This window comes from Podarcis tiliguerta (assembly GCF_965153285.1).
Source record: "Podarcis tiliguerta genome assembly, chromosome: 14".
Classification (NCBI taxonomy): Eukaryota; Metazoa; Chordata; class Lepidosauria; order Squamata; family Lacertidae; genus Podarcis; species Podarcis tiliguerta.
In genome coordinates, this window is record NC_139547.1 from 5932179 (window position 1) to 5947662 (window position 15484).

Below are 15484 nucleotides of genomic sequence, written 5' to 3' on the forward strand. Positions count from 1 at the left end.
GCTCAAAGCAGCTCACAGCTAAACTTTTTAAAAACTACAGATTGTGTCTGTCCCATGTGTCTACCTTGGCCCTAGGATCACATTCAGAGGTCTTTTTTTTTAAAATAATATTTATTGCTTTTTGAACAATTTAAACATTGCAAAACCAAACAAAAACAGAAAAATAAAAAACAATACAATACAATAAAAAGACACTATATAACACTAAACACATTAAACAAAACAAAACAATTTAAAACACTCAAACAATTTCTATATCTTTCATTCACTTGTTTCACCGACCTCCTCACACCTCCCTTTTTGTATTCCACTTCTGTCAAATGTTTCAGCAATTCCTTTCCATCTTCCTCTGTTATCTGTCAAATAATTATCTTAACACATTCTAACCTTATTTTACTTTTAAAATTCTATTAATCTATTTATACTTAAATCCTTATAACATTTCTACTAAAGCCATATAACTTCATTCCAACATTTTAACATTCATTAATTTTGCAGTATTTCTGTAAATAATCATTAAACTTTTTCCAGTCTTCTTCCACCGACTCCTCTCCCTGGTCTCGGATTCTGCCAGTTCCATGTAGTCCATCAACTTCATCTGCCATTCTTCCCGGGTGGGTAGAATTGTGTCTTCCAATACTTCGCAATAAGTATTCTTGCTGCTGTTGTTGCATACATAAAGAAAGTTCTGTCCTTCTTTAACACCAATTGGCCGACCATGCCCAGGAGAAAGGCCTCTGGTTTCTTCAGAAAGGTATATTTAAATACCTTTTTCATTTCATTATAGATCATCTCCCAGAATGTCTTAATCCTTGGGCATGTCCACCAAAGGTGAAAGAATGTACCTTCAATCTCTTTGCATTTCCAACATTTATTGTCAAGCAAATGATAATTTTTTTCAAGCTTGACTGGTGTCATGTACCACCTATAAATCATTTTCATTATGTTTTCTCTTAAGGCATTACATGTGATAAATTTCATACCTGTGGTCCATAACTGTTCCCAGTCAGCCATCATTATATTATGTCCAACATCTTGTGCCCATTTAATCATAGCTGATTTCACCATTTCATCCTGAGTGTTCCATTTCAACAGCAAATTATACATTCTTGATAAATTCTTAGTCTTTGGATCTAACAATTCTGTTTCCAATTTTGATTTTTCCACCTGGAAACCAACTTTTTTGTCCAAATTGTATGCCTCCGTTATTTGGTAATAATGGAGCCAATCTCGCACTTTGTTTTTCAATTTTTCAAAGCTCTGTAATTTTATTTTGTCTCCATCCTGTTCCAGAATTTCCCAATACTTCGGCCATTTGGCCTCCATATTGAGTTTTTCCAGGGCCTTCGCTTCCATTGGAGGCAACCATCTTGGGGTCACATTCAGAGGTCTTTATCCAAGTGCCCTGCCAAATGAGTTGTGGTGGGTGACGTTTTTGGTGTTGGTGCCCCGGTTGTGGAATGCCTTACCATCTTTCTGGTGTGAGCTGAAGACATATTTATTTACAAAGTTTTCATATTTTTTTCTTCTTTTTTGGGGCGGGGGGAGTATTTGTTAGATCTGCATTGTTGTTATCATCTGTTATCTGGCTTCTGTTGTTGGTACTATATCTTAGATTTAACATTTTATGGCCTTTGTCAGCCTGGTGCCCTCCGGATGTTTTAGATTGTAATTCCCATCAGCCCTGGCAGATGTTCTGGAGTACAACTCTCATTGTCCCATCATCATAATGCAGCCATGCTGACCAACGTTGATGGGAGTTGTGGTCCGACACGTGTGAAAGGCACCCAAGGTTCAAAATTTTCCAGGCTCTTTTTGTAACTGGCGTGGGTCCAATTGCGACCAAGTGGAGATCTCTGGATGCTAGGCTTCTCCATCTGACTGGCCCCTCCAGCTTTCTTAGGCAGGTAAGCAGGTTTTGGTGACTGCAACTTCGGTTTAAGGAGTCATTTGGCACCTAGCTTATATATCTGAGTTTCTAACACTTTGGGGTTACACTCCCTCTGAAGGAGCAGATACACAACTTTGGGAGTGCTTCTAGATCCTTTGCAGTAACTTGTGGCTCAGGTGGCCTCAGTGGCGCAGACTGCCTTCCATCGGCTTTGGTTGGTGGGCGAGCTGCACCCCTATCTGGCATGGATAGCTTAATTTATGTTGCCTATGCTCTGCTAGGGACGCGGGTGGCGCTGTGGGTAAAACCTCAGTGCCTAGGACTTGCCGATCGTATGGTCGGCAGTTCAAATCCCCGCGGTGGGGTGAGCTCCCATCTTTTGGTCCCAGCTCCTGCCCACCTAGCAGTTCGAAAGCACCCCTAAGTGCAAGTAGATAAATAGGTACTGCTTTATAGCGGGAAGGTAAACGGCGTTTCCGTGTGCTGCGCTGGTGCTGGCTCGCCAGAGCAGCTTTGTCATGCTGGCCACATGACCCGGAAGTGTCTCCGGACAGCGCTGGCCCCCGGCCTCTTAAGTGAGATGGGCGCACAACCCTAGAGTCGGACACGACTGGCCCGTACGGGCAGGGGTACCTTTACCTTTACCTTATGCTCTGCTAACCTCTAGATTAGATTTCTGCAACATGTTATATGTAGGGCTGCTTCTGAAGATGGTTTGGAAACTTCAGCTGGTGCAGAATTAAGTGGTCAGGGGCAAGATGGTTTGAGCATATTACAGTGGTACCTCGGGTTAAGTACTTAATTCGTTCTGGAGGTCCGTTCTTAACCTGAAACTGTTCTTGACCTGAAGCACCACTTTAGCTAATGGGGCCTCCTCCTGCTGCTGTGCTGCTGGAGCACGATTTCTGTTCTCATCCTGAAGCAAAGTTCTTAAACCGAGGTACTATTTCTGGCTTAGCGGAGTCTGTAACCTGAAGCGTATGTAACCTGAGGTACCACTGTACACTGATCTTGGCCCTACAGCACTGGCTGCCAATTAGTTTTCAAGCCCAATTGAAAGTGCTGGTTTTGACCTATACAGTGGTGCCTCTGGTTATGGGTGCTTCACGTTACAAACACTTGAGGTTACGAACTCTGCTAACCTGGAAGTAGCTGCTTCTGGTTGCAAACTTTGCCCCAGGGTGCGAATAGAAATCGCTCGTCTTTGGTGGCCCCATTAGCAAAAGCGCGCCTCAGGATAAGAACGGTTTCAGCTTAAGAACTGACCTTCGGAACGAATCAAGTTCGTAACCAGAGGTACCACTTTACAGCCTTAATTGGCTCAGGACTGCAGTACCTCAAGGACCCACCTCTCCCCATATGAACCAACCTGGACCCTGTGATGATCATTTGAGGCCATTCTTTGTGTGCCACCTCCACAAGAGGTCGCTTTTTCTGCGCTGGCTCCCTGTTTGTGGAATGCTTTCCCTAGGGAGGCCCACCGGGCACCTTCACTACATATCTTTAGGCACCAGGCAAAAACGTTTCTCTGTAACCCGGCCACAGGCTGATCAGCATTCCATGGCCTTTAAAATGTGTTTGGGGGGAGGGTTACAGATTTGTTTTTGTTTTATTATGTCTTTTGTGTTCTCATTTTGTATTTTTCTGTTGTGAACTGGGCTGTGATCTTTGGATGAAGGATGTATGCAAATTTAATAAATAAATAAAATTGGTAAGTTTTAAATGGGTTGCAGCCATAACAATCGACTCTTTTCTTGCAGCTGATTAAGTATTGTGTAAAATTAAAATGATTTGGTGTCTTCTAATCCTGTCAGGATTATTCTTTTCTGCCCATCTGAAATGGATATGATGAAATGGTGTCTGCTTTGTTGTCCAATTGAGGCATATGTGTGTTTATATATACAATAATCGAAATGCAACACAGGCATCAGTGAGCTACATACCAATCCTGTTTTTGTTTTGTTTTTCTGGCCATGAACTGGTTTTTTCCTCTTACAGTACTGATGAAAAGGCCCAAGCTGATCTCTGAGCTCTTTATTTCCCCTTTTCTCCTTCATGGATTACAAGTCTAGACAAAAAGACCAGGCCTGAGCAGCAGCGCCCAGACAGCCCTGATTAGTGTCACTTAGGGCAGGGTTGCAAATTGCCCAGCCTTTGCTGCACTTTTGGGATTCAATCTCTGTGTTTCTGTTTTTATTTTAGATTCATTAAAGCTTTTATGCTAATCGCTTTTGTGTCCAGACACTTAAACATCAAAAGGGAGATAGAGCTTTGTTCAGCTCAACTGCTTGTGAATATGGGATTTTGGTTAATTTAGGGCGGAGTGGGGAAAAAAGAAGGTAAAAATAAAAAATTAGGGCGGAGTGAGCATTGTATGGCCCACTGTGTGTTTGTGGAGGGTGTATTTGACAAAGAGACTGTCGACAGACATCTCTGATGCTCCAGACTTTTGAGAGTCAGTCTGCAATTTCACTAAGGCTGCTAAAGTGTGTTCCACTTGTGAGTGCAATTGCTGGTGGGCTTGCCCCGTTAGGGCATCAGGTTGGCCACGGTGAGACCAGGATGCTGGACTGGAGGGGCCCCCTTTGGCCAGATCCAGCTGGTCAACCTGCTGCCCTGCAGATGTGTTGCACTACAGCTCCTATCAGCCACAGCCAACACAGCAGTGCTGTCAGCCCCGGTAATGTGCGGTCATGCTGGCTGGGACTTACAGAAGCTGTAGTCCCAAACATCTGCAGAGTGCCAGACCAGGTTCAGGGAAGGCTGGTGCAACAACTTTCACATGGTTGCCAGTTAATGCAACCTCTGCAACCATCTGCCAAGCAGTGCCTCACACATTTACATGTTGGTGTGTGAGAGTGAAACCCTGTCCCCCGTTTTGATATTTCCTCACTTGGGGGGAAGGAGACAGTCTCATTCTTGGTGCCACCTCCCATCATTCTTCCGTGAGAAAGTCACAGAAATGAGGCCAAGGCCTTTCTTTCCAAGTAAGCTGGAGACAGGTGTTTTGGGGGCTACCCAGGGCTAGAAGTCAACTGGGACCCACCATGTGACTGCTTCAGAAAGGGGCAGGTGTGCTCTTGTCTCTGCATGCTTCTGTATCCTGAACCAGGCAGAGCTTCTAAATGTTCTTTAGAGCAACCACACATATATTGGGCTGCCTAGACGATAATCCGGATCGATCAGGGTCCTGTCAGAAGTTAGTGAAGTTGTTGTAGTTTGGCTCAGCTGTGGTACAGCTTGAATGGCATCCTCACTAGCCCCTTTTGACATGACCCTCACTGCAACACAAAGAAATCAAAAATCCCAACCCTGTTTCTGCCAAAGGCTTTAATGCCAAATCAGAGAGGTACATAGGCAGGCAAAAGGTTACAGGGACAACAGCAGTACATAAACAAAATGCCAGCTAAGACATTGATCCAACAAGTGGCTTGCACATATTCCCAAAGTTATTTGCCTTCCACACTTTCTGATGTGCCATTCTGATGTCGTATCTGTTGTGTGTAGAATTTTGGTCTCCAAGAACAGCAGCTTTCATTGAAGAGGACACCATGGATAAACACAATCCCAGTTTTTTATCCAGTTTTTGAGGCCGTTTGGCTATCCCAAAGAAAGGGTTGCAAAAGTCATAGTTCCTCAGTGATTCAGAGTGGGTAAAGTGCCCAACCTACCTGCCCCAAGACCTTGTAATTAAAGCATCTTCAACAGAACATAAGGATAATGCTAGAAATGTAAAGAAAACTGATGCTGGCATAGCCCAGCCCCTGTTCATTTCAGTATAACTTTTCCAGGTGGGTTTGCTTTTCACCCATTTTAATTAGTGTGTGTGTTGAGGTGCTGTAGTTCCCCAGTCCCCTCTGTGGGCAACTAAATGTCTTACAAGACAGTTGTCCACTTTGCTGTCTTTTGAGAACTTCCAGTGGAGCTTGTCATTCTTTGTATTTTCCTTTCACCCAAATTGCTTAAAGACAGTGTTTGAAATTAGCCAGGCACCAGGCGCAATTTGTGCCTGACTATTGGCGCTGTGGGTTAAACCACAGAGCCTAGGACTTGCTGATCAGAAGGTTGGCGGTTCGAATCCCCGCGACAGGGTGAGCTCCTGTTGCTCAGTCACTGCTCCTGTCCACCTAGCAGTTCAAAAGCACGTCAAAGTGCAAGTACAGTGGTGCCCCGCAAGACGAATGCCTCGCAAGACGAAAAACCCGCAAGACGAAAGGGTTTTCCGTCTGCAGAGGCGCTTCGCAAGACGAAAAATGACGAAAAAATCGAATTTTTTTTTGCTCCAAAACCCCTTATTCTGAATCACTAAGCTGCTAAAAGCATTTTAGCAGCAAAACCGCTAATCCCCCCCACCTAAAAAAGCCGTTTTTAGCCCTTTTTTAGCCAATAGCGCTAATAGCGCTACTCCGTCAATGGGCTTGCTTCGCAAGACGAAAAAACCGCAAGACGAAAAGACTCCCGGAACGGATTCTTTTCGTCTTGCGAGGCACCACTGTAGATAAATAGGCGGGAAGGTAAACTGCGTTTCCGTGTGCTGCTCTGGTTCGCCAGAAGCGGCTTAGTCATGCTGGCCACATGACCTGGAAGCTGTACGCCGGCTCCCTCGGCCATTAAAGCGAGATGAGTGCCGCAACCCCAGAGTCGGCCACAACTGAACCTAATGGTCAGGGGTCCCTTTACCTTTACCTATTGGCCTCTTGCAATCAAGTGAAGATGTCTGGGTGCTGGGATGGTGCCTGACATCTCCATCTGGAGGTGCATGCCTGTGGATCTTGACTGTTTTCGCACACTAATACCACATTCTGTAGAATTCTATCAGCTATATTTTATTTGCACAATCAGGATGAATTTCAGGAACCAACATGCTTTTTTCTGTTCAGCCTTAGCAGGAGCAGTGAATAACATTATAGTTAATTATTGTAGCCTATCTTCACTCACCCCCACCCCACTGCCCTGCTCACAGTTGTGAAGAATATTCTTAACGTTATGAATGGCCCATGTCACTATTAAGGAAAAAAAGGAAGGAATAGGCCAATATGTATGTGGACTATCCCTGGATAAAGTGACTTTTCTTCTTTTAGTTCTCAAAGTTCTTAACCTAGCTCAAGGTTGTCATCTGAACTAGCCAGATGTTTAACTGATAATCACAGTCAGTCCATCATTTGAAAAATCAGAGAACTTGACATTCTATTTTGGCCCCTTGGTTTAAGGAGCCATTTGGCACCTAGCTTATGTATCTTGAGTTTCTATCGCCGCTTTAAAAAATCACTTTCATGGAAAGCTGGCTTGATCTGCTGCCTCCTGCAGCCAGAGCACCTTAACAGTCTCGTTTCTGATTGTTTCACCCACCATTGTTCATCAGTGAACTACTAGGTACGTGTGTGTGTGTGTGTGAAAAGAGAGAGAGTGAGTGAGAGAGAGAATATCTGCCTGTGTTTATGTATTGTCTCCTATCGCCTCCTCTAACACATCAACACACGCAGGTTGCTTTTGATAGCAAATTTGGGCGTAGATGATGTATTTGTGCCTTAGGGATACATAAGGAACTGGGTGTGCCCTTCCTCCAGGTGGTGAGCTAGCCAGAAAATATTTGGAGGGTAGAGGAAGCCAACCTCGCTTTCCAAGCAACTTCCAGCTGGTATCATGCACAACTGGAAACTCTGTGGTTCCCACAATGATAGATCCTAGTTTAAAGAAATAAAACAGCTGCTGGATCTGCCGATCCTTTCAGACATTCACTGAAGTCAGTGGACTGAGCCAGGAGGCAGGACTGCAAAAAAAGCTTTGTGTGTGGTTACCTGTCATTTAACTTTTGTTGTTAATCCCTTCCGCCTTGCTTGAGTAGTGGTAGTCACATTTGTTTGGGGGTTGGGGGTTGGGTTTGCTTCAGCTCAGGATAGATGTTTGTTGTGAAGGGAGACAAGGCACCTAAACAACAACAGCAGCATTTGTAAATATTTCATGGAGTCTCGGGCATAATTGCAGGAGGAGGAGGTAGCCATAGTTATAATTTATTTTCATTTATACCCAATTTTTCCTCTGAGTTCAAGGTTGTGTACATGCTTTCCGAACATTTGTGGTGCGAAAATTCACTTATCCAAACATGAGGATTTAGCGTCTAAACCTCGCTATTCACACCACATATTCCAAACAGAGAGCATTTTTTTATAATGCCTTGTTTGCCTTCTGTTGGTTGGCAGAGGAAAGGAGGGAGAAAGATCCAACAAATCGGAGCAGTTTTCCTGTTTTTTGTTTCGGATTTTGGGGGTCAAAATTCTGTGTCTGGGAATGCATTAGAAATTTTCCCATAGGAATAAATGGAAATCATCACCTCGTTATGTGAGCGCTCGGCTCATGAACGATTTTCATTGTCTTCAGTCAGCCAGACTTGCATGTGCAGCAACCCCTGATTTGCGTGGCCCCCCCACATGTTGGCAGAGCACGTGTAAGCAAACCCTGTTCTGTCCCCTTTTCTGGCCACTTCTAGGTTGCAGCGATGTGCACTTGCACGATCACACGTGCATTGAACAAGTGTAAAATAGCCATTGCCTGTATATAGTTCTAACCCCCCACCCCCCATTTTATTCTCACAACAACCCTGGGACACTGAGATTCCCCTGAAATATTCTATGGCAGTGTCCCATTAAAGGGCATTTTCACCATCAATTATTGTATTTTTTGCTCTATAAGACTCACTTTTTCCCTCCTAAAAAGTAAGGGGAAATGTGTGTTCGTCTTATGGAGTGAATGCAGGCTGCGCAGCTATCCCAGAAGCCAGAACAGTAAGAGGGATTGCTGTGCAGCGATCCCTCTTGCTGTTCTGGTTTCTGAGATTCAGAATATTTTTTTTCTTGTTTTCCTCCTCCAAAAACTAGGTGCATCTTATGGTCTGGTGTGTCTTATAGAGCGAAAATACGGTACATGCTTCAGACAACTTTTGAAGAGGCAAATCCCCCCCCCCCAGCCTTTACCTGATCTGTAACCTGAACCCTGGGGTGTTGTTGTTGTTGTTGTTGTTGTTGTTGTATATTACAGAGTTTTATTGAAGTTCTGTATTTTTACTGCTGCTCTGATCGTTTGTACTGATTTTGTTATATATCTATAACATACTTTTTAAGCTTTTATTGGAGGTTTTTATATAATGCAGTTTAGAAATGGTCTTTTATTTATTTATTATATTGTCATGTTCTCAAAGTAAAAGTTGACAAAGTCGAGTTCCTGATGAATTTTTGAAATATAAATTCTTCAGTTTTTATTTGAGCAGACACCACAAGCACCGTCCTAATGTCGGAATGCAGCATCTTGTAGCGCTGGCCCTCTGCAGCGCAGTGCATGTTTTCTTGGGAGTAAGCCCCATTGAACTTGGCAGAACTTACTTGTGAGTAAATGTAAACCTTAGCTAAGCACATACTTAGAAAGGCTGTCTGTATCGAACAACAAGGAAGGTTACGTTCAGATGTAAACAGTACTTTATTCAAAATTATTACACAGAATAAGAATACACTCAGATTTCTTGTGGAAAAACCTTGAAGTGTGAACAATTCTGTACTGCACTTATTCCTTTAGAGCAGGGGTCAGCAAATGTTTTCAGTAGGGGGCCGGTTCACTGTCCCTAAGACCTTGTGGGGGGCCGGACCATATGGGGGGGGGAGTGAATGAATTCCTATGCCCCACAAATATCCCAGAGATGCATTTTAAATAAAAGGACACATTCTACTCATGTAAAAACACACTGATTCCCAGACCGTCCGCGGGCTGGATTGAGAAGGTGATTGGGCCGGATCCGGCCCCCCGGCTTTAGTTTGCCTACGCATGCTTTAGAGTACTTGCAGGCCACTCCATAACAAAGTTTTCAGGGCAATTCACCACAGATCCATGGGCGTAGCCAGGATTTTTGTTAGGGCGAGGGCAGGCTTCATATGGGGGAGGCAGCTGCCACCCTTTGGTCATAATATTATGAACTAGCAGTAAATGTGGATATTTTGTCAAGTTTTAATGACAGGCTCATTCGTACAGTATTATCATCATTATCATTGTGCATGATATTAAGAACTAAATGTCTTGGAGATCATAACTTCAGATTGTAAGCCAGCCCCAGCCCCCAGCCCCCCCCCCCCCAAATCTGGTGCTTTCCATATTTTTTTGGACTAGTCTCCCTTTAGCTTCAGCGTCTTATGTCATTGCTGGCTGGGGCTGATGTGAGTTGCAGTCCATAATATCTGACGAACTAAGCGAACTAAGGCGAACTAAGACTGAAGGCAAACTTTCGAACTGATGCTCAGCTTCACAGACTTCAAAAAACAAGATTTGTATGAGTTGAAACCCTTTTTTCAACTCTTCCTACATGCCGGTTTGCTGCTTCTGTGGCCCTATTTGCACACCACCAGAAACCCACACAAAATGTGGGTGGACAAGCATAAATAAGTCTGTGGTTCACTCCTTTCCCCCTCCTTCAGTGTGGCTGTGATAAGTCTAGAGAAGCTTTCACTTCTGGTTGCTTGTTTGCAGTTTGCTGCTTTGTTAGAATGGACACATTTTGGGTAATATTATTATTTATTTACTTGATTTGACCTGCCCTTTACTACAAAAACCTAGGGTGAGTAACAGCAGTATAAAAGCAGTTTATATATATTTTTATAGCAGTATACAGCTATAAAGGCAAGTAAAACCAAAGCTGTTCCAACAGAACAGTGCAGATTCATCCAAAGTGGTGTGTCCCACAAATAACAACAAAACGCTTACCTGTGAAAGGCCATGGCGCAGAGGTCTTTCTTCAGCATATGCCAAAAGCTATGCAATGAAGATGATCAGGTGCGCCTCTGTGTGGAGCGAGAGCCACAATCTAAGGGCTGCCACATAGAATGTCTCTTCCTGGCTACCATATCTTGCACTTCTGAAGGTGATGAAACTACCAAAAGAGCCACACAGCCCTTCTGATCTTCACACCAAAGAGGATCTGTAGGGATGGAGAAGGTCTTTCAGATATTTGGGGCCTAAGTCATTCAGGCTTTTAAGCACCTGTTGTTGTTGGGTTGTTGTTTTTTAAAAATGTTTTTTAAATGAGACACTTGAAACCAGTTTTATTGTGTTGGACAAAATGACAAGCTGCAGTCCATCTGAACTGGAAGCAAAAGCTTCCAAACCTGTCCTTGTGGCTGTGGCATAGAGGAGCCTGATGCTCACCTAGGCTTGCTCCTGTCGTGCTAGGCTGTGATTTAGCATTGATGTCTGAACAGGACTTCCGTGTGTATCTCCAAACAGTAGCATGAAGCTGAAGGTGGTGGTGGGGGTTTGAGAATCAAGATACAGCCAGAGGAGCAGAGGTGGGAGTAGTGATGGAGGAAATGGTTCTCCCTGCTCTTTATGACACCAAACTTTGAACTAGTCACATTGGACCAGTGAGAGATGCTTACATCTTTTGCAAGCAACAAAGCAAGACCAAATAAAGCCCAACTGGAGGAGCCATGATGTCAAATTGAGAACAGAGAAAGTCAACAGACAGAGGATGACTAGGTTGAATTTTGCTTTGGCTCATTTATAAGGTGGTGGACTTGTCCAAGTTTGTCTCCTTCTTTGGAGGTCTTTAAGCAGAGGCTTGACAACCATATGTCAGGAGTGCTCTGATGGTGTTTCCTGCTTGGCAGGGGGTTGGACTCGATGGCCCTTGTGGTCTCTTCCAGCTCTATGATTCTATGATTCATGGCAGGCCAAGCTCAGGGGTTTCACAGTAGCAGCCTGAGTCTTGAGGATGACCAACTTCTTGTTACTTGCAAGTGACATTTTTTCTGCCTTCACGTAAGTTGAAGAGAACATGACGTTGATGCTTTTATCACTTGCTGGTGGTGCTGGGGAAACAATTGTAGGTTCTTCAGGAGCCTTTGTTTAAGTAATGACCTTTGTTAATCGCAAGCAAGATATTATCTGCTTGATGGGTTCCTGTTTTGTTTTGTTTTTTAAACCAAAACCCTCAAATTCCAGTTACATGGATGCGTTTTCTGGTTGCCGTGGACAGTTAAGCTTTTGCAAAACAACTTTCAGTTCACTAAAAGTCAAAGCTTGGAGATGGGAGTTTGAATCTATAAAGATCTATGAACTTGATTGTTGATTTTGGGCAAGACAGTGTCTTTGACTCAGAGTTTCTCATGAGGTATTCATTGTTTTATTTTACGCAGATGGTTGTAGGAATAGAAAAGTTGCGCCTTGTTGTGCTTCCTCAAGCAATTATTGCTGGGCCAGAAGAGGGAAGGTCCTCTCCCCCTAGCAGCAAGGAGTGGGCTGTGCTGCTGCTGGGGAAGCTCACCTAAATAGCCCCCCATGCCTTCTTTTCGGCTGCTCTGCCCCCTCCCTCCACTGTCTTTTCTTCTCCTTCCACACTGATGCTGCTGCAACCTGGTGAGCTCCTTGTTTGCAGAGTATTGTAATCCACGCTGCCAGGAATGTGCTGTGTTGTCAATGCATTCTACTCGGCTCCTGTTGTGCAGGGAAACATTAAGCTGTTGATACTGAGTAGAGGCTGCCTCTGTTGACTTAATATATTATATGGCGTACAGTGTGTATTTGTGTGTGTGTTGTTTTCTTTAAAGAACGTAAGAAGAGCCTGGGTGCTGGATCAACCCAAAGGGGGTTCATCTAATCCAGGGGTCAGCAACCTTTTTCAGTCGTGGGCCGGTCCACCGTCCCTCAGACCATGTGATGGGCCGGACTATACTTTTGGGGGGGGGGATGAACAAATTCCTATGCCCCACAAATAACCCAGAGATGCAAAACATGCTGATTCCCGGACCTTCCATGGGCTGGATTGAGAAGGCAATTGGGCCACATCCAGCCCACGGGCCTTAGGTTGCCTACCCCTGATCTAGTCTTAGCATCCTTTTCTCATGGTGGCCAACCAGATGCCCCCAAAGGGAAGCCAATAGGTAGGACATGGGCACGTGAACCCTCTTCGGCTCACTTTTCTCCAGTATTCAAAGTATTCAGAGACATTTACTGCCTTTGACTATGGAGGCAGGACATGGCCATAATGGCTTGCAGCCATTGAGAGCCTTATTGTCCTTGATTAATTTGTCTAAACCACGGGTTCCCAAACTCTGATCCACAAGCCTCGTTCAGGTGGTCCATGGTGTATCTGTGGATTTGTGACCGAAGATGGTAGACAGCACACCCATCACATTAAATACCTGTTCTGATTTGGTATTTTTATTGTTTCTTTTATTATTATTTCTGTGGAATAATGTGTGTGTGTGAAAGAGAGAAGTGATTAATTGACACCTTATTTTCAGTAGCCCCTGCTTGTTGGTTGGTTGGTGACTTGTTCTGCTTCTATAGTTGAGGGTGAAAGTCAGCTCCCTTTCCCTTTGTACCCCACCAAAGCAAATTACAGTTGTGTTTGGCTGCTTTGACCTCTTCCCCTCCAGAAATGGATGGTGGTGGTGGTTGTTTGATTGGGGGCCTTCTTTACAGTGGCTTCCTCCTTTGAGGAGTCCTCTGTTTGCCTTCATTGCAGGCGACTCCTCACTTACATGGGGGTTATGTTCCGGTGCATAAGTGGAAAACATGTAAACACACTTTCAATGCCCTCTCTCCCACTCTCTCTCCAATCCAGATCAAAAATACTGTACCAAAAATATCCACAGCTGGAAGTGAAGCTGTGGGGCCAGCAGGAGGCTGGAGGACGTGCAGAAAGCAAAGCCCTGCTGCGCCTCCGGTCTCCTCTCCGCTCTCACTGAAGTCCTCTTCGGGCTGCAGGGAGGGTTTCCTCTTGAGCCAGGAGGACTCTCCAGCTCTCTCCCTCCATTTCCTGGTATGAATTAAATTACAGTACAGGAGACTCTCCACTTATGTGGGGTTACGTTCCGGCCCCTTGTGCACATAAGTGATATATGTTTAAGTGGGGTGCACCCCAGTGCGCCTCCAGCTTGCAAGGAGACCCTCCCTGGAGCTCAAAGGGGGCGTCCTCCTTGGGCTCTGGGGAGGGTCTCCTCACAAGCTGGAGGTGCTGTGGGGCTTGGTTGAGTTTCTCCCCCCACTTCTGGGTTTCATGCGTAACCAAACCAAAAGCCTCCCCAAATCTCCTGCTCCTGACACCTCCGAAATGCCTTTTTGCCTGCCAACTTCTCAGCCTCATGAGACCAGCACTGACCCTCCTCACTGCCCCCTAAGCAACTCCCATCTTCCAGCATCCCTCCACTCAGGTGCCTCTGCTCCTGAAGCTACCCTCACAAAGCATTCTCTGTCCACCCTGCGAGGCTCCCTCAGCTGGGACCTGCCACCAGGCCACTTCCGAGTCCCAATAGTGCTTCGTGTCCAGCAGGGCCACCACTAGGACCAAAACAAGGCCCAGCCAGGGCACCCAATTGATGTTTGATGATTCAGCAGTAAACAGTGGGTTTTCCCAGGGAAAGCAGTGGGACAATACTAAAACCTCTAGGACCCATGACTAGAAATCACGGGACAAAGAGAAGTGTAGGTGAGCCCTGAGTCAGGCCATTTATCCATTTAGCTTTGTATTCACACTGACAGGCAGTAGTGGCTCTCTAGGGTTTCAGATGAGGAACATCCCCTGACATACCTACCTACCTACCTAGAGATGCCACGGAAGATTAAACCCTTTGTGAGTTTCTGCTGCAGTTTCCTTTGCACCCCCCCCCCCCCGGCACAGTTCAGGACAGCATGGCATTGTCACATCCCTGAATCTGATATTGCAAGTGGAATTGATAAGAGGTGCATGGCAAGGTGGTGCCTGGATCACAGTAGCCCAGCCTCCCCCAGCCTGGCAGCCCCCAGATGGCAGTGGTGGTCCAGTACATGTGGTTGGGGAAGGCTGTGGTAGCCTGATGAAAGAGCCCCCTCTCAAGCCGTGTGTCGATTGCATGTTCTTTGCATGATTGCTCAGCTGCTGCCCCCTGTGTGTTGCTGAGTGTGTGGTGTGGAGGCCTTCTCTTGCCCCTTGGAGAATGACCCACATGCCAGCCGTGTGCCACCCCTATCCCCATGCTGGATCTTGCTGCCTTCTCTCCCCCATCCCCCAGCTGATGCATCTGTCCATGTGGTGATCCGATGCTTGCTCATCAGTAAAGGTCATGGCCGAGTCCCTGGGCAGAGTAGGGGCTCCGCTTCCTTCTCACCAGCTGCTCTGCTGCCCATGAGAGAAATAGGTTAGGCACCAAATGGACAGATGGATGGGCAGCTTTGAGGCAGCAGACAGCTGGTTTAACCCACTGGGGGAACACGCCCCCCCCCGGTCTCTCTGTGTTTGGGTGCTTTCTGTTTCCTCCCGAGCAGGAGCAGCCATGCAACTTCCATGCAACTTTGCTTTGAAGAAGCAGGCAAACCTTCAGCAAGCAGTGTTGTCCAAGACAGTTCCTTCCTACATCAGCCTGGGCATGGAGGCTGCTTCTGTCTGTGGCACCCTTGACACATTTCCGTTTAAAAAGCAAACTGGACAGGGGTGACTTGATAGAGTTTCATGATTTTTTTTGGGGGGGGGGTTCCCCCCTTTCCCCCCTGCCTAGTGCTAGAACCCCCTGAGTCCACACAGTGAAATTAACCAGCAGCCAAATTGGGGCAGACTACAGTGGTACCTCGCAAGACGAA

The 15484-nt window shown here is 45.6% G+C and overlaps 1 protein-coding gene across 2 annotated transcripts in view; it reads left to right on the forward strand.

Moving 5' to 3' along the window:
- RFX7 (regulatory factor X7) overlaps positions 1 to 15484 on the forward strand; it is a 45219-nt gene that overhangs the window by 5647 nt on the left and 24088 nt on the right. Inside the window, exon 1 of one of the 2 annotated variants that reach the window (XM_083412950.1) lies at positions 12844 to 13691. The exons of the other annotated variant lie outside the window; for it this stretch is intronic. The gene's annotated coding sequence lies outside the window, so the exon portion shown is untranslated. Of the gene's footprint in view, positions 1 to 12843; positions 13692 to 15484 lie in introns of those variants that run through there. 2 annotated transcript variants of the gene reach the window in all.